The 15,855-nt window shown below is 38.8% G+C and overlaps 1 long non-coding RNA gene across 1 annotated transcript in view; it reads left to right on the forward strand.

Moving 5' to 3' along the window:
* Positions 1–6,312: 6,312 nt before the first annotated feature.
* Positions 6,313–15,855, forward strand: part of LOC108515695 (uncharacterized) — a 39,264-nt gene continuing 29,721 nt past the window's right edge. The window contains exons 1-2 of the long non-coding RNA XR_001881595.1: positions 6,313–6,565; positions 8,626–8,837. This is a non-coding gene — a long non-coding RNA (uncharacterized LOC108515695). The remainder of the gene's footprint in view (positions 6,566–8,625; positions 8,838–15,855) is intronic.

Here is a 15,855-nt window from a genome sequence, read left to right on the forward strand (position 1 = left end):
GCACTCCCTAGTGAGATGACCCCAGTACCTCAGTTGAAAATGCAGAAATCACCGGTCTTCTGTGTCGCTCGCGCTGGGAGTTGGAGACTGGAGCTGTTCCTATTCGGCCATCTTGCTCCGCCCCCATGAAGTTTAAACTATAAGACAGAGTATGACATTTGGCTTTAAAAATATGACTGATTTTGTCATTAAAATGCTACGTGAAACTTAGTATGTCAACAAAATAATGAAGTCAGGTTTTTGATGGACATGGTAGCACCAGACTTATAACATCCAGGATTTCTTAAAATTGCTTTAAAATTAATTAAATTTTGAGAAAAATTAGGTGAAGGTTCACATCATTACTGGTTAATTATAGACAGCCTCCCTTAAGTGTTGCAAAACCAGACTCCTGATATCTATGATGCCATCATTCATGTAATAGAGAATATCATCACTTGGCTTCATTATTATTTTCCTATTTCTTTCATTTGTGTATTTCATAAAGCCCTTTGAAATGAAAATCCCATTGTAGAGTTGTAAACGTGAAAATAATCTTTAAATAAGATATTCATTGTTACAATTTTTCTTTCCATAAAATTAGAATTATACATAGTAATTATCTTAGTCCATTTAGGCTGCTATAACAGAATACCATAGACTGGGTGGCTTATAAAGAAAGGAAATTTATTTTGCAAAGCTCTAAGGGCTGGGAACTCCAAAGTCAAGGCACTGGTAGATTTGGCATCTGGCAAGGGCCCCCTTCTGGTCATAGATGGCCATGTTCTCATTGTATCCTACATGGCAGGAGGGGAGAAGGGCGAGCTCTATGATGTCTCTATTATGAGAGCCCTAATCTCATACATTACTTGACTCTCATGATCTAATCACCTACCAAAGGCTCCATCACCTAATATCGTCACATTGGGGGTTAGGGGTTCAACTTATAAATTTTTGGGGGGCATACAAACGTTTAGTCTATAACAGTGATGAAAATTAATATTTTCTCCTCTTCCAGGTTTTAATATTAAACCTCCTATTTTCCCTCCATCTTATCTCCCTTTCTCTTAAGTCATTTTATGCAGTCCTTTGTTTCTGATTTTCAATACACATGTCTTTAACATTAATTTATGTGTCCCAAACTATTTCATAGGTCTTTCTATTAATATAATTTTTTTTCCTATATAGTTTGGTTCTCACTTTCAGAGGTTTTCTATCAGAATTTCCAGTTGGCTAATTTCTTTATGTTGATGAAAATCCATATGGTTGCTTTTATGTATTTGATTATGGGGCCTTTCTGCTAAATCCAATCTCTTCATTCCTTACCTCCCCACACCTACTGCCAAATGGTGGTCAATTAGTATATTTTAGTCATAACTTGAATATGGCTATCAAAGCTAATTAATCTGTTTGACCATTTGGCTACCCAAGTTTCTATCTCAGCTCTCTTCCTCATTATCCACCCCAAACTATCTCAGCTCTGTTCCCCATTATCTTCCCAAGGCCATGCCAGGTTTGAAAAACTTATTAACCAAAAAGAAAATACTTAATTTTAAAAAATTCCTGCATGTCTAGATTGGCCTCACTAGTCTTGGCTGGAACCTTGGAGAAATTTTATCTTCTCCTTTCTCCACAGAGTTACTTTCATTTAAAAAAACTAAGCTCTTCTCCAGACCATTTCCTCCAGTAACTCCATTTTGACTTTTGGAAGTCAAGCAGGTTGAGCTCTCATTCTCCTCTAATCCTCTCACACACTGTTCCAGCCAATAAATTTTGATTTTAGTTTGGGTTCTCCTCATTCACCATGGGAATGGAACTGGGTGAAAAGAAACCATTTCTGATGCCTTTTTACTTGGATTTTTTTTTTTCTCTAAAGTGGGTCCTCACCCCAATTCAGTTCTCTCTCTTTCTCTCTTCTTTAGACAAGGCTCCAGTCCAGACCAATGACACTGCTTATCTATGATTGTCAAAATGCCAGCTTTCACCAGTGAAGAACTCCACGTGGCACATATACTATGACGTGTCTCCTAACAGATCTCAAGAGGTATTCCATAGACATCGGACATCTGTGTCGTATGTCTCCAGTTTAATTGCAAATCCCCAAAGGACAAAACTAAGCCTGCTTCTTTGGTTTTCAAACAAAATGTCACATCCAGTGACGTTTTGAAAATAAAATTTTGGCTCATAAATTTTAGAGCCAAGCATAGGATGCTGACAGGGCCCTACCCAACCAATGGGCAGCAGCTGGGTGACTTTTGATCTCATTTTTACTTACAAAAATTTATCTAAAATCAATTTAGAGAGTTATGATCAGCACTAAAAAATAAATAAAATATAAGCAAATGGAAAATATCCCAGTGAATTACTCTTCATAAGGATGAGAATTGTTTTGGGAAATGTTTTATTGTATGTGTGCTGTGTCATAACCAGCGTTTTGAAAACCATTGTGCTACAGTGTAAGGACGCCACAGATGCTTGGTTTGGGGTCATATAAATTGTCAAGGGAAGAGTGGTGGTAAAGATTTGTAAAGGAGCCTCTCTGTAAAATGATGAGGGTCTTTTTGTGGTTCCTGATCTTTGACCCATCACTCTCAGAATGAGGTGTAAGCAAGCCATTAGGTTGCTGCATGAGGATGGTTGGGCATCTCCTTCCTTCATTTTGAACAGTGAGATTAAGCCACAAACTCTCTGAAGAGGTTCAATGCTGATGTAAGTCTCAGAGTGAACACAATCTATAAACCCTACTATGAGTTTCAATCATGTAAATGGGAAGTTAATTATGATTGACATAAACTGCTAGGTTCAACAAACTTCAATTTCTTTTTTTAAATGTCAGTGGATTGCTTCCTCTGTGCCAGGATTGTGTAGACTGAAAATACAGAGTTGAATCAGGCACAGGTTACAACTTAGAAGAGCTTATGATCTAACACAGGGGTTGGCAAACTACAGCCTGTGGGCCAAATCTGGCCTACAATCTGTTTGCATAAAGTTTTTATTGGAATTCAGCCAGTCCTATTGGTATATGGATTGGTTGATTTTGCACGGTCATGTACAGTTGCAACAGAGACCATATGGCCCACAAAGCCTAAATATTTACTGCTTGGACGCTTACAAAAAAGTTTGCCAACCTTATCTAATGTTGTTTAAAATATGTTTTTTCTATGAGATTTTCATATGCAAAAGTGACAACTATATCAAGAGCAATGGAATATTTTCCTTACTTTCATGACTGAACAACATAGATCACTAGTCTAATTGAGCAGCTTTAAGAGGATTCAAGAAATGGCTCCAAAGAAAAACACTGTGATATTAATGAAGTGATATTTCATGTTTTTCTGCCTCACACATACATAATTACCCTGACCGGAGCATGGAGGTCTGACTGCAAAGTTCTAATATTATCACACACAAAAAATTATAGGGCTAGCTAAATCAGCTGAATATTAGGTCAGAGATCACCAAGGGGCTATTCATTGCTTGAGTGTGACCCATTGCCATCATACACTTGTCCTAAAATCTTGACTCTAAAATTTTTGAGACAAAATATTTGAAATTAACTCAATTTCACATTAAAATAGAATTTCCCATTTCTCTTGAAAAATTACAATTGACAGCACTAGGCCTCCATTTCTGCTTGAAGGTGACCCACTAGAGAAGCAGTTTCCACATTAGACCAATGGGGTGTACATGCTCCAGATTACTTCAATTGCTACCATTCCCCAAAGTGTTCTCGACTCAAGATTAAGCATTCCTGGCCATTTAAAACATGCATAGGTTGTTATTTTCCTCAGTGAAGAACTTTATTAGTAAGTATTCTCTTTTAAAAGTAGGATAACTAAAGATTAAACAAGAAGATTATGTTTAAAAAATGAATATTCTGGTTGGGCGTGGTGGCTTATACCTGCAATCCCAGCTCTTTGGGAGGCCGAGGTGGGTGGATCACGAGGTCAGGAGTTCAAGACCAGCCTGGCCAAGATGGTGGAACCCCATCTCTACTAAAAATACAAAAATTAGCTGGGCATGGTAGTGGATACCTGTAATCCCAGATACTTGGGAGGCTGAAGCAGAGAATTTCTTGAACCCAAGAGGTGGAGGTTGCAGTGAGCTCAGATCACGTCACAGCACTGCACTCCAGCCTGGGTGACAGAGTAAGACTCTGTTTCAAAAAAAAAAAGAATTTTCTTACATTCAGCAGGCCCTTGGTATCAGCAGGGTGGGGATGAGGGTGAGGTTTGGGGAAGGGATTGGTTCTAAGACTCTCCCTGTAACACCACAATGCACAGATTGTTCAAATTCCTTGTATAAATGTAGTATTTGCATGTAAGGTACACTCATCTTCCCTATATTTTAAATTGCCTCTAGATTACTTAATAATACCTAATACAATGTAAATGGCATGTAAATGGTTGTCTTTTTTTTTAATTGTATTATTTTTTATTGTTGTATTGTTGTTTTCAAAAATATTTTCAATGCAAGGTTAATTGAATCTGCTAGTGTGGAACCGTGGATATGGAGAACTGACTGTATTTAATATGCAAGCAAAGGGTATGCAATCTGCAGCTATTTTGCTCACTTATGTTCTTTCCTAGTCCATGTAGATATGATAGTTCGAGACCAGTGTCTTAGACCCGTAAAGAAAAGCATCCGGATAAATATTTGGATTTATTTTAGTCGTTGAAACATGCGATTGAAGAAGCTTGCAGAACACAGTCTTGGTAACCCAGAGGAGATCTGGGAGCTCATCACATCCAAACCTTCATTTTAGCACTAAAGCATCAGCATATTTATCCGGATACATTGTGCTTTTGACCAGATGATTTCTCCTAGGATGTATCAGCAACCAAGGCCAGCTCTCTAATTCCCACTCCAGGGTTCTTGAGAAAATGAGACCAATAGGGTGATAAACAATTCCCCCGAAACAGCTGGGCAACTTGTAGGAAGCTGTCAAACTTCTTCCTCCGGCGTAGCACAAATTTTAACTGGTAGTACCTAGAACAGTTTCCATTTTTGTGAAAAATGGCATCTGATCAATTTCCTCACTTCCAGTAGAGGCCGCCTGCTGTGGCTGCATTTCTACTGGCCAGTTCTCATTGGCCAGCATCTGCCTTCTTTTCCTGTGGAAATAAAACTTACGGGCAGGAGAAAGGACATATTTGGTAATGTTACGCTCCTCAGCTTCCTGCTCCGGCTGTCTCAGCTGTAAAATGTCAAGGGAAAAAATATCCCTCCAACTTGGAATGAATTCCAGACAGACCCTGATGCCTGCAAATTTGTCAGAGGGAGCCAAGTCCAGAGAAGCAGAACATGAAGAAGGTTCATTATTCGACTTCAAGAGGCATTCAAATAATCAGACACTCTGGTATTTATGATTTTCCCCATTTCAGATGGTCTGTAGTTCACAACATTCCCCTCCCTTTACCGCTGATTCTGAGCTTCCTTTTACATTAAACCTCAACAGTTATAAAAAGACTCTCACATTACTTGTAAGCCGCAGGCACTACTAGGAGACACTCTGTTCACACAGGGCTGTTTGGGGCTGGGGAAGGGCAGCTCTTTTTGATTACTAGTCTGGGAAGGCCAGGCCAGGAAGCCAGGCTCACTTCACCTTGACCGCGCCACCGGAGTCCTCATGTAGCTCCCAAGTCTGTGCCAAGGCCTCCTGCCACTCACAGCACCAAATGCGATGATCTTTACTAAAAAGCACTTATTTCCATTGGCTTTCTTATTCATTTAGTCTTTTCTTTTCATGGGGGGCAGTGGGGGGTGGAATAGCCAGTTTATCCTGACTTCCACTTTGTGAATATTCCACTAGGATTGTTTATAAAGTTGAGTTTGGGGGAATCTTTATCTTTCTCCTGGCATTCGGCACATTTTCTGTCTCCTTTAGAACCGGTGCCACATGCTGGCAAAAAGATAAGGAAACTGAATTTGTAATCCAAACCTCATTAAATTGCTGCATACACATTTTCCCTTCCATTTCTTGCTCTCTATTTCTAAATGCCATGCTATTTGTTTGTACTCGGTCACCTTAAATCCTTATTTAGGTTCTCTAACAGGCACGAAGGCATCCAAATATCAATTTTAGTAACTGCTGGAAGTGCCCACATGAGGGATGGGATGTTCAGTCTTAACATGTGGTCTTTATGAATAAGGGTCTTCATTTTTTCTTTTCCTAAACTGTCCAGCTCCTCTACGCTGGTTTTGCTCCTCAACAGTCCAAGGTTTGTGCTACTTCCATGGTGATCATCTGTTAGGTCATAAACATTAGATTGTGGCATCACTGAATGAGTCAGTTGGGAGGAAGCTGGGCTGGAAATACAGCTGAGAGCCTCTGTTGACAGATGGATGCCTTCTTAATCACAGCCTGTGTGGGTAAAGGGAAAGCCTTGCTTGGCCAACCCCTCCCACTCCCACCCCCACTCTCTGCATTGATTCACAAACCTGGACTGCTCCGGAGGAGGCTGGGAAAGTCCATCCCCAGGGAATACCACTTTTTTCCTCTTCCGAGCCTCTTACAGGACACCCACACGACTAGGAGGAGGCAGAAAGTGAACAGGGAACTCATTACTTTTTGAGTGTCAGCAAGGTAAACCTGCTTTCATTTTCTTTTCCAAATCCTAAACATTTCCCTCTTAAACAGTTGATATTGTTAGCATTGTTTGTTTCTCAGTGCGTGTCCATCTGCCTTGTCTGTAAAATGGGCATAATGAGAGCTCACCTTTCAGAAAGCAGTGGGTAGGGCTAGATGGTATAATTATGCTCCCTTTCATCAGTTTTCCCTATCTGTATTAAGCACCAGGTGCTATTGGAAAACTACCTTTTATCAGATTTTAAAATACAATTGCCGGAGCACATATTTAATTTTAGAAGAAATAGTTTAATAGTTCTAAATGTGGGGTTTCAGACAGCCCTGTGTCAAGAGCCGCTGTAGGCTAGGTTGCTAGGAGACTGGACAGCCAAAGAAACAATGCCCTTTCCTGTGACCACTATCAAGAACTGCTCAGGATTCCTGCCAGCCTGTGAGCCTTTATCGTTCAGTCATTTTAGACCTCAAAGAGAACATTCCATCAAGGGATCAGGTTCTATCATCTCACTGGAATGCAATGTAAGACCCCAGAAACTCTAGTACAAACAAATTTACTATGGCTCAGATTAATAATAGATAGCACTTCAGTGTGTGCCCCAGTTGTGCTCCCTCTCTGCTAAGGACAGGATAAATGAAAATAAATTGCAAATTCAGCAGGGAGATTCAGACCAAACGTAAGGAAGAACTTCTGCCATTAAGGACATAGAAGTTGTGAAGACTGCCCCTTGGGAAGAGTTGTTAAGATCAGCCTGAAAGATCATATTTGAAGGAAGAAGATGCAGCCCTCACTGGCAATGGAGGACTAGGTGATATGATTTCCTAGATTTTCTTCAAGACACAAGATTCTCCTAGTTGTGGAAAAGTGACTCTATGCATTACTCACCACTATTAAGATTGTTATTCATGATCAGGCCTGAGTGAAAGCCAGGCTACTCTTACATAACAAAGGCAGACTCTCAGGGTTGGAAGATAACTGAGGAGCCATTCATTTCATCCCTCTTCTTTCACCAATGAAAAATCAGAGACACAGAGCATTCATTGCCACACGGCCAGCAGAAGAGCTGGGCCTAGGACCGGCTGTCTGTGCTGTGCACTGTACTACACCACGTTTTCACTAATAATATAGATCTATTTAAAACATAGCTTCATCTCTGGACCCCTATGGATTTTACATTCTGAAAATGCTTTTATAAGAATTCTGTTTATGACATGAGCAGCACTGAAGCAGAAATCTGAGGAACTCTGGGGATTGGTGTGGCTAAAGATCCCAATTTAGAAGAATAGTTTAGGCAAAGCACAAAAGAGGAAATGTTATTTATATGAGCTCATTTCTACTCACCAAAAAATTTAAAAATTAAACTCAAGACCCAACAACTTTTTCCTTTCCTCAGTCCAACATGAGAGGCTTACACATGTATCCCTTTTCCCCAAACTTGCGAACTTGTCTAATATGTAGTCCCAAGTTTATAAGCTTCCCTTAGAAAAAGTTCTATTTCATTTCTATAAATCATACTTCTCTTGTTTTATAATCCTTGAAATGGATAGTGCTGCCTCATCTTTGATGAGGCATTCAACAGCTTTAATTTCTAAGTTATAAATTGTTATTTTTTCTTCTTTAAAAAATCTTAGAGGTAAATCTGTCTGTTTCACATAGGAAGCCAGTGGAGTTTTTCCTCATGCTTTCCCCATGAAACTGCATCTGAAGGGCTTCCTCATCCACCTGTGATCACAAGTCATGCCTCACAGATTCATTTCCTTATAGAATGACTTCAGAAAGCCAGCACTTCTAATAAATAGGAAGTAAATTATATTTAATGACTAAATTCTCACCTGAAGTTGATACTAATATTATGATAATTCTCTTGTGCCCTATTTTGGTCTTTTAAAGTTCTTTGCTGTACATCTAAGAAAATTAGAATTTCGGTAGACTCCTCGTGCAGTCCTAGAAGGCAATTTCCTAGCTGGTTTGACTTAAGGCGTTCCAGAAGGCATTCTTATCCCACATATTCTGTTGATCAGTCAGCAACTGAAATTCCAACTAATGGATTCCATTCTTCCAGTTAAGACATCATCTCCAGAAAACTGTGCTACTTGGCATCCAGCAGTGCCCAAGTATTATTTAACCCATTAGAACCTGTGACAATATCAGCTTTATTTCCTGGACCTCAGCCTGGAACAAAGGAGAGCTACACTTGGATAGTAAACACAAGTGATCTGGATAGATTATGCTGGGAAAAGAAGCCTGGAGTGGGCAGTACAGTGGGAGAACAAGGTAAGAATCAGGTAAAGACTGCCAAAAAACACTATCACTGAATCACAGCTTTCTCTTGTTTTGGGGGTCTGTATTTATATTACTTGTCTCTCAAGCATCCTTAATATATTTATTTACTTTCTCAAAAGTCTTTACTGTCATTAATCTATTTGGATTTTCAAACTGAGTCAGAAGCATACATTATGATATCATTAACTGGAGGGTACGCTAGAATCAAAATGTCCTTCTGGAATAAGTGTACATTCGAGTAAGTAAAAAACTTAAGGGGAAAAACAGGAGAGCTACTACTCAACTTTTATGGTGGTTTACATATGTTAGGTGAGGCAAGAAAGAGGTAGAATGTAAAAGAAAAGGAAATTTAGGTCATTTTTTAGGCTAAGAAAATCAAGTTGGGGAATTCAAGGACTGGAAACACCAGTACAAAGCTAAAGATACACTTTAATCCCAAAGATGTCTCTTAGAAAATATAGTAGTGGTTATAGAGATAGGCTGTTGGGTGATGACAATGCTAGGGCCATAGCAATGTTTCTGAAGAAAGCAACATCCTTTATCTTACTATCATTGGAGAGGTAGACTGTATGGCACTTTTATTGATACTACTAGACAATTATGCAAGACATCTCACAGAGCAGAATCAGACTTGCAGCCTATGATAAAACAGAAGACCGTCTGCAACATCAAAGAAATACAGAAGATTTTATGGCTTGCTGTTTGTTTACCTACAAGGGAAATGCCTGAAGGCCTGAAGTATATATTACATGTAGTTTGGCTGCACTTAGAGGAAAAACTTGGATTTCTAACTTGTGTCAAACAAAGAATGCATTGTCCTTGGTCCATATTGATTGGTGAAACACAGAAATTTTCCATTTATTATTCACTTTATTATTGCATTTATTTATTTTTGACTACAGTTTGTTTTTTAATTTCATTACACCTGTTTTCATTCATGCAGTGAAATCACTCCTTATCCTTGGGAGAAAATGACAAGAAACGACAGCCACGGAATCTTCCTCTGGATATGGGAACAAAAATAGCTCTCAGAATAAACAGTGGCCACACCCAGGTCACTTCTTCATGAGGTGGCTTGGTGACTTCACAAGATAGGCCCCACCCGACCCATATGGGATGAGCACCATCTGGGCTGACCTCGTCTTTCGGGGTCTGTAATTATGGCACAAAGATGAAGGTGCATCTATGAAAGCAAACTTTGTCAAGATCTCAGTGACACACTCTGCTTTTCCAAATTACCTCAATTGGCAGTGTATATTAGAGTCATGGAATGTCTCTGGAAAGATACATAGGAGACCTAGTGACATTGGATCCTTGTGGCTAGAGAGACACTGTGTAAGTGCATCAGAGAGGATGACTTTTCACTGTGCACTCCTTCAGACCACCGGAAATTCAGAAATGTATGTGGTTGGTGTGCATGTATTATCTCCTTAAAACTAGCTAGCTACCTATCTATCTACCTACCTACCCACCTACCTTCCTACCCAGTTAATTAATTAGCTAACCAAATTTATAAGGTGTTAAAAAAAAAAAAAAGAAAAGCCAAGTAACTGGAAATACTTAGATCTTCCTCTGTTGCTGTTTAGCTAACTGTTCAATTTCACTCTTAAATAAGTTATTTCCTCTGAGTTTTTTTTTTTTTTTTTCTTCCACAGAAGCTCTGCACCTAAGCAACACTGGTTTCCTTGTCCTTCCTCAAACATGCCAGGCACATCCCAGCCTCAGCTCCTTTGCAAAAACAATTTCCAATGCCTGGAAAAATCTTGTTTTTGTTATCTCCATGGCTTGCATTTTGCTTAGTTTAAGTCTTGACTCAAATATCACTTTCTCAATAAGGCCTACCTTGACTCTCCTATTTAAAATTGCAAACTAACACCCCAGAATTCCTCATTCATTTTATCTTTCATAGTAATGATCTTCTGTTTTTTTATTTTTTATTTTTTTGAGATGGAGTTTTGCTCTCGTTGCCCAGTCTGGAGCACAATGGCATGATCTCAGCTCACCGCAACCTCTGCCCCCCAGGTTCAAGCGATTCTCCTGCTTCGGCCTCCTTAGTTGGGATTACAGGCATGTGCTACCACACCTGGCTAATTTTGTAATTTTAGGTGAGATGGGGTTTCTCCATGTTCGTCAGGCTGGTCTCAAAGTCCCGACCTCAGGTGATCCACCCGACTTGGCCTCCCAAAGTGCTGGGGTTACAGGCAAGCCACCGCACCCGGCCGTAATGATCTTCTTTTTAAAGTACTATATAAGCATCTTAGTACTTAACATCTTTATTGTCTATATCAAACTCTAGAACCAAGCTCCAGGAAGGCAAGGATTTGTCCTCAAATCTTTTGCTCATTGTTGCTTCCCCCAGCACCTAAGTACTGCTTAGCACTTATAGCTTTTCAAGAAATAATTGTTGAGTAAATAAAAGAACTAATGAGTTTTGCTTTCTAAATTTTTTATTCTTGATTGAATATTATTAAATGATTTGAGACTGACACATCTAGTTTTTAATTTGATGATTATTGTTAAGTTTTCAAAACAGATTTCAATGTATATTTTGAAAATAAATTCAAGAATAGCATTTTCTAAAAATGGCCAAGAGATATATGAAAAGATGTTCAACATCACTAGTCATCAGAGAAATGCAAATGAAAACCACAATGAACCTCACACCCATTAGAATGGCTGTTATCCAAAAGCAAAAGATAAAAGTGTTGGCGAGGATCTGGAGAAAAGAGAACACTTGTACACTGTTAGCAGGCACGAAAATGGGTGCAGCTGCTTCGGTTGCTATGGAAAACAGCATGGAGGCTCCTCAAAAAATTAAAAATAGAACTATCATGTGATTCAGTAATCCCGTGTCTGTTATTGATCCAAAAGAATTGAAAGAAAGATCTCAAAAAGGTAATTGAACTCTCACGTTCAGTGTGGCATTATTCACAATGACCAAGACATGTAATCAATCTAAATGTCCATCGACTGATGAATGGATAAAGAAATGTGGTATATACATACGATTAATATTATTTAACCTTTGAAAAGAAGGAATCCTGCCATTGGTGACAACATGGATGAATCTGGCATTATGCTAGTGAAATAAACCAGGCACAGAAAGACAAATATTGTATGACTTAAGTTATACATGGACTCTAAAACAGTCAAACTCATAGTAGTAGAGAATAGAATGATGGTTACCAGAAGTTGGAGGGGGTGGTGAGAGAAATGGGAAGTTGTTGCTCAAAGTGCACAAAGTTTCTGTTATACACAATGAATAAGCCCTAGAGATCTACTGTACAGTGTAGTGTCCATAGTTATGAGTACTGTATTATATACTTAAACATTTGGTAAGAGGAAAGATCTTACGCTAAGTGTTCTTATCACAAATAATAATAATAAAGAGGGTGAGAGAAAACTTTTGGAGACAATGGATAGGTTTATTGCATAGATTGTGGCGATAATTTCACAGATGGGTACTTATCTCCAAACTCAAGTTGTATACATTCAGTATGTGCTGTTATTTTTTGTCGGTTATACCTTTAAAAAGTGGGGTTTTTAAGTGATCTTCTCTAATTGTGAAGTACACCTTCTTCCACTTGACAACTTGTTTGCCTGGCCCATATCCTAATCTTTGTTAACAGATCCTTAACATCTAGATTATTGTTATTAAGATACCATTTTCTGTTGATCAATTTTTAACTTTGGAGGATATCTTTAAGATAATCATTCTCTTTTGAACAAATGTATCATCATTGTTTGAATGTATCCATGTTTATAAGCTTTCAACACGCATCACCTGAAACAGGTTTCGTTTCATCAACTAGAGTAGTTAACTAGTGACTTCAACCAGGAGGAGACTTAAACATAGGGAATTAGGCACCAAAAAAGTCCATTTGAGGAGTGAGGGCCAGACAAAGCCACTGTAACCTTTGAGGAATTCAGGAAGTTGCAAGAATCATAGGAAACCACTCCATGACTCTTGATCTCAGCAACAGCTGTGGCACTGGGGCAGGTTATCAGCAGATTTCCCAGAAGCTGCTGTAAAACCCTTTATCTGTTGTCTGTTCCATTCCCCACATTGCCCACTACTGCTAAAAAGGAAATAACAGCTTCTACTTCTCCCCTTTCTGTAGAATTTGTCTTTCCCAATGTGCTCTAATTTATAAACGAGCAAAGGATTTCCATTTTCAAACCCCACAGGTTCCTCAATGTACAGATGTCCATAAGCCTCAAATCTGAAAGAAATAGAAAGCAAATTGAATTCCTCCTCAAAAGTCTACCAGTTTGTTTTGGTGGTCACTGATACTAAGTTCTACTGATGTGCACATTCTGTAGGTAAACCCCAAAGATGAGCACATCATGTTCATGTCTCTCTTCCTTAATGACCATGGCATGCTCATCCAGATTGTCTTTTTCTACTCCCAACACAGTGAATATCATGGGAAGCAATCCTAAAAAGTTTCAGAACATAATTCATATAATATGCCTGTACCATAGGTTAAGAAAATTAGCAAATATTGCTCTTTTAATTTAATAATTGTCCATTATTGGCCAGGCATAGTGGTTCATGCCTGTAATCTTAGCACTTTGGGAGCCCAAGGTGGGCAGATCGCTTGAGTCCAGGAGTTCAAGACCAGCCTGGGCAACATGGTAAAACCCTGTCTACCCAAAACATACACACACACACACACAAAATAGCCAGGCATGCTTGTAGCATGCCTGTGGTCCCAGCTACTGAGGAGGATGAAGTGGGAGTATTGCTTGAGCCTAGGAAGTCAAGACTGTAGGGAGCCATGATTGCACCACTGCACTCCAGCCTGGGTGACAGAGAGATCCTGTCTCAAAATAATAATAATAATAATAATAATTATTATTATTATTATTATAATCCATTATATTTCTTATAAGTCCCCTCTCTACCTCAGTTGCCTTGCCTATAAGAAGAGGATATAATAGTACTTATTTTATAAGATTATTGTGAGAATTAAATGAAACTTCATCTGCCTATCTATCTACCTAGCTATGTATTTATGTATGTAAGATGTATGTATGTATCTATTTATCTATCTAGAGTTTGGAAGAGTGCCTGGACCACTGTAAATGCATAGTACAAGATAGCTACTATTATTACCATTGCTGTTGTCATCATAATCATCACTCTTTTCTGTAAAAACTAATGGATTTATATGTCAGAAAAATATGTCGAACTTAATTCTCTTTACGTGTCCCTGAACCTACTTATGCCTTTTCCATGGTCTCTTGCTGTGAAACGTGTGGTTCTTCCCTGCTTAAATATGGACTTGGCCATGTGATATGTTTTGGTCAACAGCATACGAGCAGAAGTGACAATTTGCCAGTTCTAAGCCTAGGTCTTAAAAGCTCTGCAAGTGTACTTCCACTTGCATCTTTGCATTTCCGCCACTGACATGAGAAGATTCCCTTTAGGTCACTCTTACCCCTTCAGCCTGGGCCCCAGAATGAATACACATAGGCCAGAGATGAATTGGTCAATTCACAGAATCACAGTGAGAAACAAAGCCACCAGCCATGTCCAACCTAGATCATCGGAACCCCATCCTTCCCACAATAGGTGTAAACAATAAGTGATTGCTGTTTAAAGCCTCTGAACTTTGGGGTAGTTTGTTATGCAGCAGTGGTGAACTAATATACTTTATTTCAGATGCACCTACCAGTGACTGAGTCAAATGATGACATCTGCTCTTCAACCAAAGTCATATTGCATGTTTTGCCCAAATGCTGGCCATGACTCTTTGTGAACGTTGCACAGAGTAGTGCTGCAAGAACTTGAGTGGGTTTGGGGAGAGGCAAGGATCGGTGCCAGTTTCTGCCTTCTGTTTTTTGCCACCTTCAACAGTCTGCCAGCTGCTGCAGCTGCCCCTTTTGGACAAATGATATGATATCCTGGGCATTAGCCTAAATGGTACCACACATGAAAAGAGCCACAGCTGCTATTTGTTGTGCTTCTTGCTGTTTTTGGCTCTGTTGCATTGCCTAAGGGTGGTGTAGATTTCTACGCACGAAGCATGGCTTTCCAAGATTCACAGATAGAACTTTGATCAATGTAGCCACTAATGATGACGACTGTGCATGGGAAAGTAGGGTAGAATCATTTCTGAACAGCCTAAAATTTTTTTAGAGTAAGAAGAATATAAATTAGTTAATCATATAAACATGCATGCTATATCATTGTATGGTTCGTCTTTTCAGGGAAAAGCTAAGACCTCACCTATATTGTTAATGTATATATATATATATATTTAACATTATTTAATGAGCTAATTTTTGCTTCCTTTGTAGGTTTTGCATAAAGATATTCATGTTAGCATAACGTAGATAAATCTTATGAGTTAATTATTCACTAAATCAAATTTATAATTAGTTTCCATTTCTAAGTAAAAGGTTGAATTGTTCTGCATGAGTTGTGTGGAATAATTGAAAATCATTATTAATTAGTACATGCTGCTGGTGACTGAGATCCCTCTCAAAATTTCTGAGCTTGGTTTGAAACATAAAATAAGAAAATAAGAATAAACGTAAGTTCAATCTACAATCCATAGAAAAGACATTGTATTTCTATTCCTTTTAAAACTTAACCAAAAGTCTTTATTTATTCACCACATTTGTCAGTGCAATGCAGATGGGAAAAGGAATAAAGGAAGAAAAAAATATATATATATGGCTCAGCTACAGGGCGATACTTTAAGAGAGTGGAACATAACCCTGCTGTAGAGCACTTTCAATGAAAATATAGACAAAGAAATGTATAGTGTAGTTGTTCTTGACCCTGGTTGCAAATTAAGTACGTGGAGAGCTTTCCAAAATTATCGATGCTGAACTCCACCCAAGATTTCTAATTTAGTTGGTCCTGGCTGGGACCAAGGAATTGTTACTTTATGGAAGCTCCCAAGGAATTCCAATGTGCGGACTTAGATGCAGTACTAGTAAGATATTTTGAAATCATCATAATTCCAAGGGGATGCTAACATGGTTACAATGACTA

Source organism: Rhinopithecus bieti, unplaced genomic scaffold, assembly GCF_001698545.2.
Source record: "Rhinopithecus bieti isolate Rb0 unplaced genomic scaffold, ASM169854v2 scaffold_35536, whole genome shotgun sequence".
Classification (NCBI taxonomy): domain Eukaryota; kingdom Metazoa; phylum Chordata; class Mammalia; order Primates; family Cercopithecidae; genus Rhinopithecus; species Rhinopithecus bieti.